Source organism: Mirounga leonina, unplaced genomic scaffold (genome assembly GCF_011800145.1).
Source record: "Mirounga leonina isolate KUSES-001 unplaced genomic scaffold, KU_Mleo_1.0 Mir_174, whole genome shotgun sequence".
NCBI lineage: Eukaryota > Metazoa > Chordata > Mammalia > Carnivora > Phocidae > Mirounga > Mirounga leonina.
The window spans coordinates 31,707,901-31,716,574 of NW_023270451.1; the positions used below are offsets into that span (position 1 = coordinate 31,707,901).

The window sequence follows — 8,674 nt, forward strand, 5'->3', positions numbered from 1 at the left end:
AAATAAATAAATAAATAAATAAATAAATAAATAAATAAATAAATAAAAAGAATGAGTATCTGGTGAAATAGCAAGAAAACCAGGAGAAGCAATGGGTCATGGAAGCAAAGTGTCACACAATGTCAAGTTAAATGAGGAGCAGAAGCTGATCACTGAATTCAGTAAGAAGATAGTCATTCATGTCCCTGTCAAGAACTGTTTCAGTTTAGTGGTTGGGACAGCAGCCCAGAGTGAGTTAAGAGAAAAATAAAATGGAAGGAACAAAAAGCAGCAAATAATAGACAACTCATTCAAACAGATTTGCTGCAATGGAAGCAAAGAATTTGAGCAGTAGCTGAACTACAAGAAGTGAACTCAAGATGACTTTTCTACAGGAGAGAAAAGAAAACAGCACTTTGATAAAAATCCAGTGAAGGAAAAATTAAAAATTAAGTAAAAAGAAGAGAAAACCACTAGAATGATGTCTTTTTTTTCTTTTAAGATTTATTTATTTGACAGAGAGAGACAGCAAGAGAGGGAACACAAGCAGGGGGAGTGGGAGAGGGAGAAGCAGGCCTCCCGCTGAGCAGGGAGCCCGATGCGGGGCTGGATCCCAGGACCCTGGGATCATGACCTGAGCCGAAGCCAGATGTTTAATGACTGAGCCACCCAGGCACCTCAATTCTTACCGAACTTTTGAACAGAAACCTCAGATTGAGGAAATTGGAAATTTATTTTTTAGAAATTTGAGAGAAAGAGAGAGTGCAAGTGCACGTGAATTGGGGGAGGGGCAAAGGGAGAGAAATCCGTAATTCACATTGCTTTACATGCGTGTTTCCCAAGAGTTAACAGTACCTCAGTGATTCTTGTTTTTCTTTTTCTTTTCCTCCTTCCTTCATTTTCCTCTCATTCTGTAAAGCACCTAATTATATTTGGACACATTCAGTTCTGGATAATAATTGTCTTTCCAGTCTTTTTCCTTGTCCAGAGAATATAGTGCAAAGCCCAAGTAGTTCAGCTCTATGTGGAGCCATTGTTTTTACTGGTGAAAAAGGTTATTTCTCTAGAGAGACATTCTAAGCCTCCTGTCCCCACTTCACTGCTCCTGCTTCTTCCTTCCTGTCTGATGATGCTCTAACCATCCTCGGCACATACCCTCTTAATTCATTTTGGAGAGGCTGAAAAATAAGTGAGAGGATTCTGGAGACTTTCTGCCCCTGGAAAACACTTTCTAACTTACATGGTTGAAGTTACATAATTTTTCCCAGTTCCTTAGGCTTAAAGACTGCTCATTTATTCTCTCTGTATTTTTTTTTCTTCCTTTTTAAAAGAGATTTTGAGTCATTTGTGTTCAGTTTGGTAGGGGGAGGCTTTATAAATCGTACTCATTGTATTTTCCCAAAAAGATAGACTAGATTTAAAAAGTATATATTAAGGCAAGGAATGTCATCTCATGCAGTATTATTCAAGCAGATCCTTCACAAATATCATGCAGACTCTCCAAACTAATGAGCTCATTTTCAATGAAATATCCAGATTTTAGATTGACGAATGCTGCTTAGCTACCAACGATCTGTGGTGTTGTTATTGCTCTTGGTAAATGGGTATAATAAAAATACCTTCCTTGGGCTTTTGGTGGGATAAGTACCTGATGCATAAGAAATATTCATTAACTGTGAGCGTTTATCATCTGTGCTGTCAGATTTACACTATGCTCTTGGGATTTTTTCTTTCATAACCATTGGGTTTTGTTGTTGTTGTTGTTATTGTTTTTTAAGATCTATTTATTTTAGAGAGAGAGAGAGACAGAGACAGAGACAGAGACAGAGCATGAGCGGGAGGGGCAGTGGGGGACGGAGAGAGAATCTCAAGCGGACTCCATGCTGAGCACGAAGCCCGCCCCGGGGCTCGATCCCAGGATCCTGAGATCATCCCTGGAGCGGAAACCGAGTGGGTCGCTTAACTGACTGCACTGCCCAGGTGCCCCTCTTCCATAACCTTAATTTCAAATCATACTCAGTTTTCTTCCTTTTCTTCTGCATTTTCACAGGCTGCTTTAAATTTCGTATTTAAACCAATAACCAGGATATACAATACAAAACATTTTAAATTAAAGATAATCATTAATTTTAATTTTCTTTGTGATGGGTAATTCACTTTCAGAGGCAACAGAATTAAGTACGGCCATTGCATGTGCTTCAGTCAAATGATTCATGAAACGCAAATGTGAGTTACCAATTTTGAATCTGTACGTTATTTAAAAATGTTAAACCCACACTAGCTCGGAAGACGAAAGTTTTATTTATTTATTTTTGTAAAGTTCTTGTGTGGGTTGCGAAAACCAGACATCCTGGCGACAGCAGTGTATTCTCTAGTGGTGCTGCTAATGACATCTTGTTTTAAGACAATGCAAAACTACTGAAGTGTCCAATTCGTTTCTGACCATAAAAATTTGCAGCTCTCTGTGTATTTACCAACAAGCACAGTATTAGGCAATCTGGAAAAACCAAAGCCTATTTATGTTGCTGGCGTACATATTTCAAAGACTACAATTTGCTCACATACATAAAGAGCATAAAACTCTAAAATATTGTCCCCAAGTTTTAAATTCAAAACAGAAGTCAGGGAAATGTGTTACATTTATCTTGTAGCTTTATGTATCTCATCTCTACGATGCCTCTGGGGGACTGTGAAAGCTTTATTGCAAAAAAGAAGGCTCTAGCTCTACATGAAATTAAAAAGTAGTTGAAAGATTTGCTTCCAGATCTTGGCTCTTAGACTATCTGTAAGACAGTGGTCTCATAAAATTGACCTCCATTTTCTCCCTCTAACACTGAGGGAGTCAGAAGAAACAGTATTGAAGAACACTTCCAGCCAGGTCATTCTGTGATCCAAATGATAAAAATGTCTCCAGATATCATAGAAGGATAGTCAGACCCACAGCCCCTAAATACTCCCCTCATAATATGCCCATCTCTAATTCCCACTTCCTTTAATTCTTACCCAGCTTTTTTTTTTATAAGATTTTATTTATTTGACAGAGAGAGAGCATAAACAGGAGGGAGCAGCAGAGGGAGAGGGAGAAGCAGGCTCCCCGCTAAGCAGGGACCCCATGCAGGGCTCAATCCCAGGACCCTGGGATCATGACCTGAGCCGAAGGCAGATGTTTAATGACTGAGCCACCCAGGCACCTCAATTCTTACCGAACTTTTGAACAGAAAGCTCAGATTGAGGAAATTGGAAATTTCTTTTTTAGAAATTTGAGAGAAAGAGAGAGTGCAAGTGCACGTGAATTGGGGGAGGGGCAAAGGGAGAGAATCTTCAAGCCAACTCACTGCTGAGCACAGAGCCCCATGCAGGGCTTGATCCCATGGCCCATGAGATCATGACCTGAGCCGAAACCCAGTTGGACACTCAACCCACTGAGACACCCAGGCGCCCAGGAATTAGAAAGTTTTAATCCTATTACCAGATAAACTGACAAGGGAGGAGAGTAGCAATAATTCCAGTTCAGAAAGGTGGAGGTTTTTCTGGCATGTCAAATTCCCCAGTGATATTGGAACCTCTAGTAACAGTACTACTAGTATTATTTTTGAGACATATATTTAAATGTATACTTATTACTCTGAAAAGTGATAAATTTTGATCAGCTCCGTTAAAGCTTAACTTGACAATTTTTTTAAAAGATTTTATTTATTTGACAGAGACACAGCGAAGAAAGGGAACACAAGCAGGGGGAAGTAGGAGAGGGAGAAGCAGGCTCCCCGCAGAGCAGAGAGCCCAATGCGGGGTTCGATCCCAGGACTCTGGGACCGTGACCTGTGCCAAAGGCAGACGCTTAACGACTGAGCCACCCAGATGTCCCTTGGCAATTTTAAATGGAGAACTTTACCTACAATGTGATAATCAATCTTTATATTTTCAAAAATTACCGGGAGCTGAAACCCTATGTGCATGGATACTGTCGCTTAGTTCTTCTAAATATCCCTGTTGTGCAGTGTTGAGAAGGAAAACTCACGGCATTGCTTTTTATTAAATGGTATCTCTCACAATCTACATTCTTACATCAGAATATTTGCTATAACAACTTCCAAGAGACTTTGCTATAATGTGTTACCAAATAAAACGACCTCCTAAAATGCTGGCAAAATGTGTTGGCTATGCTGAAGGAGAGGATTTCCAATGCACCTTTGCTGTATGTCAGCCATTCACCTAACAGGATAAAGGCAAGTCCCACCTGTTTAAATATTCTTGAAGATCTAAAAAAGAAGGGAACAATTAAGGGTGGTGATTTCTTAAAGCAATTTAGTTACAAAGGAAGTCTGAGATGATTTGGGGGACTTAAGGCCCATGGGACATCACACAATATAAAAATCAGGAATGAGGAGATTCCAGTGACGGAGGCTGCAGCAGCCTCCCCAGTGCACTGCAGAAATCCATTGATCAATGTGCTTCTCCTACAGAGGAAATTCTCAGTCATGACGGAAAACAAAACAAACAAACAAACAAAAACCTACCAGGAGCATAAAAGCTCCAAAAGTAAGCTAACACTGTTCATTAGTTTCTTACAGCTGCTGTAAAAAAAATTACCAAAAACCTGGTGGCTTAAAACAACAGAAATTTGGGGCATCTGGGTCACACAGTCAGTTAAACTGTGTTCGGCTCAGGTCATGATTCATGGGTCGTGGGATGGAGGCCCAAGTGGGTCTCTGTGCTCAGTGGCGAGTCTGCTTGAGATTCTCTCTCCCTCTCCCTCTGCCCATCCCACTCGTGCTCTCTCTCAAAATAAATAAATCTTAAAAAAAAAAAAAAATGTATTTTTCCATAACTCTGGAGGCCAGAGGTCTGAAACCAAGGTATTCACAGGCTTAGTTCCTTCTGGAGGCTCCGAGGAAGGATCATTTTCATGCCTCTCCTTTAGCTTCTGGAGGCTACTGGAAATCATTGGCAATCCCTGGCTTGTTGACTCCCACTGATCTCTGCCACTATCATCATATGGTCTTCTCCTCTGTTTCTCTGTGTGTTCTCCCCTTTTGTCTTTTATAAGGTCACTAGCCACTGGATTTAGAGCCCACCCTAAATCCAGGATGAGCTCATCTTGAGATCCTTAACTATATTTGCGAAATCCTTCTCACAAATAAGGTCACCTTCACAGGTTCTAGAGATTAAGACTCAGATGTACCTTTTTAGGGGTTGTGGGTGCTATTCATCTACAGTACACTGGTTTTAGGTCAAAAATTTTAGAGGTGATGCTCAGCCAAGACTTTTATTGATTTATTACTCTGAAATACGCAGGAATCTTTAATGGAATTTTGTGGAGTTTATTTTTTGTTAAATGGTATATTAGTTTAGGTCCTGTGAGGAGCACATGCAAGGAACTGGAGAGACATCTGTGAAGGTCAAAGGGAGGCAAGAGTAGGCAGAGAGAACCTCCAGTTAATGAAGCAGATCTAACACTTGGGAAAGGGGACAAGAAGGAAGAGAACTGGGTAGCAAGGCCTCAGATATGGTGCAGCTCTGAGAAAGTCTCCACAAGGCCAATGAGAAGCTCCTGAGCAAACAATGTCAATTGGAAGAGTGCTATGTTAGAACTTGGATTTACCACCTCCACTGTGCTTGGTCATTGCCTGTGAGCAGTCCAGGAAGAACATGGCCCAGCATTAATAATGTACTAAGTCCAAAGTGTAATGCCTAAATGATGAGGAGCTGGTCAAGGTTCAGATGAAAAGCTTTCTGTCACTATTCATCAAAGTTCCAAGAAGAATTCAAGAGGAAAAATTTTGCAAACACAGCTCTTTGGCTATCTCTAGGGTATGTGCTACTCTAAGACATCTTTCTAGGGTTGTTGAGTATGAGATAAGGGATCTTTATGTCTCCTAATACCACCATTATTAGTACCACCAAGGGTACGGGCAACCTTGAGGACGTATCACATTATAGTGATGCAGTATCTGGAGTGGGATGCTGATGCAGATGACTTTGCTCTAATGAAGGGCTAACTGAGTGGTCGTGATAGCAAGAAGATACTCAACTTGCTGAGCTGGGCTGCAAAAGAGATCTCATGCCTAATAACAAATGAAGTATGACAAAAATACACTGTTCTATAGTTTTTTACTAATTTGCAAAATTTTTAATGAAGAGAGCTAACCAAACAGACATCTTAGATCTAGTACAGAGGTCAGATTTGCTACTGTGGACAGTGAATAGTTCAGCAGAGGATTTGTTCATTTAATGATTGCTGTGAATTGGAAGAGAAAGCATAAATGCTTGATGCAAATCTTCAAATACATTTTGGATCATACAGGTAAAAATCATTTGGTAAGCATATGTGATCATGGTATGAAAATGAGCATCCCATGTTATCATTGTATCATCAGTTATTGTGGCACAAGCAGAGCAAATGGAAATAGAGGTGGAATTACAGTCTTAGGGAGCCCTATTATTGTTGTCTATGACATCAGTGGATAGTTCACAGCCATCTGTTTCCAGAGTCAAAAGAGCCAACAGCAGAAATTGTCCACTGCTTCCATGTACTTGGACATGACCTTGTACTTGGACATTGCCAAACCTCAGGCATGTATTCTTGCCTCTCTCCCCTTTCCCAGTTCCCTCCTGCTTGTACTTCCCCTCCAGCAAGCAGCAGCTTCCACATCTCTTTGCATCACTAAACTTCAATCAGGAAGTCTGCAAGTATTTAGTTAAAAAAAAAAAAAAAAAAAACTGCCCTGTTTCTTTGTTGTTTTTGTTTTGTTAAAGGTTATTTTTATTCACTGCATCTTCAACATATTATTCATCCTTCAAATTTCTGCTTAGAAGGAAAAGGTTATTTGTATCTAATATCTGATATAACAGTATCATTGTATACTGCACACATACTCGCCAATAAGCTCATAAAGTGCTAAATAATTAATTGTTTAATGATTAAGTAATTGGCGCTTCGGTGTTTTATATTACACAAAAGTCATTGCTGAGTTTTATGTATGTCTTTCAGTAATTATTATTACTTGGGAAAATTTGCTGGGGTATTTTCATAGGCAATAAATGCATTCTTATTTTCCCTATTAAAAAAATAACGGCATAGAGGCCTCGATGATTAAAAAAAATTCAATAGTCAACACATTCTCAATAATAGATTAGATTCAGATTATAAGGGACACATGCATTAAACCTACTAAGTAGGAAAAGAATGTATATAGTTAGGGAATTCAGGCCAAGTAACTGAAGAATAACAAAGGTAATGAAGAGACAAGAATGAGAAAAGCCAGAAATAGCACTGGAATTTAACCGAGCAGATCAGAGGATCCAAATAAATCTGAAGAATACAGTCCACAACATCAGCTGCTGTAAATAAAGGGTCATACTCTCAGGTTTATTCTGAAAAAAAAAAAAAAAAAAAAGTAAATAACCAATAATGAGGAACCAAGAAACACATATTCAAAATGCCCATACTGGACTAAAAGTCCTGGAAAGGAGTACGGGAGAGCTTTTGCAGTGGACAAAAGATGTAATCATCAGGAGATTGTAAGTGGACAATAAATAAAAATGATTCTGCTGGCCAACATCTATCAGGAATTCTTTTGTATTGTGATCTGTCAACATCATGATAAAAGTGTATTAATATTAGTTACATTTTCATGAACCTGTACTGACTCGTAAGTATTTTATAGAATCCAGTGCAAAGTGGGGGGCGGGAAACAAAGCCTAGACAATACACTCATTCTCCTGAAGACAGAACTTCAGTGCATTGGCTTGAGTAACTAGAAAGTGTGTCTGAATCACTGGACAGAAACAATTTACAAGCTCTGGAGAAATCATCTTGATGTTATTGTTGTGATAGAAAGAGACCAAGAAAGACTAGGAAAGTATCTCCTCCAAAGTTAAACTCGGTCTGGGAAAAAAAAAGAACATTTAAATAAAGAAAATTCCAAGAAATTAAAATAAACTCCAATTATTACCTAGCAAGAGCTTTGCCTAAGGCACATTGTCCAAGTGCATATAAAATTATAAAGGAGATTCAAAGTGATTGGATATTTGTTCCACTTAAAATCTGAAATTAAAGAAAAGCCAAGAAGAGGTAGTGTGAAACACAAGGTGTCAAAAATCTTAGATTTCCTCTTATTCATGCCTTAGTATACTGGTTGTGCTCGAATGTTGCTCTGAATTAGAGTATCTCATTAATGACTTTTTAAACAACTGGTGCTTTGCAAATGTTATTTAAATCTTAATCAGATTATAATTGGCTATCAATCATCTCTTTTTGAACCTAAGTATCTATATAGTCATACACAACAGTCCTCTTCAAATTATTAGATTTTCTGAATTAATAAAGACAGATGGCCAACTAAGTAAAATTAGCAGAAATTTATTTAAATTTGTGAGATTAAAAAAGTAATTTGTTGGGCACCTGGGTGGCTCAGTCGTTAAGCGTCTGCCTTCAGCTCAGGTCATGATCCCAGGGTCCTTGGGATCGAGTCCCACATCGGGCTCCCTCCTCGGCGGGAGGCCTGCTCGCCCTCTCCCACTCCTGCTGCTTGTGTTCCTGCTCTCGCTATCTCTGTCTCTGTCAAATAAATAAATAAAATCTTAAAAAAAAAAAAAAGTAATTTGTTGTTGCCTTAGAATTCTCCAATTTCTCTCCTTTCCTAAGTAAGTCTCCTTCCCATCGCAGATTCGTTTATATGTCTGGCTGTCATTG

At 39.1% G+C, this 8,674-nt stretch overlaps 1 protein-coding gene across 1 annotated transcript in view; it reads right to left on the minus strand.

Annotated features, from left to right (window-relative positions):
- The window catches only part of DGKB (diacylglycerol kinase beta), a 401,327-nt gene extending 392,923 nt beyond the window's left edge, over window positions 1-8,404 (minus strand). Inside the window, exon 1 of the mRNA XM_035020662.1 lies at window positions 8,384-8,404. The gene's annotated coding sequence lies outside the window, so the exon portion shown is untranslated. The remainder of the gene's footprint in view (window positions 1-8,383) is intronic.
- Between the last annotated feature and the right edge of the window lie 270 nt (window positions 8,405-8,674).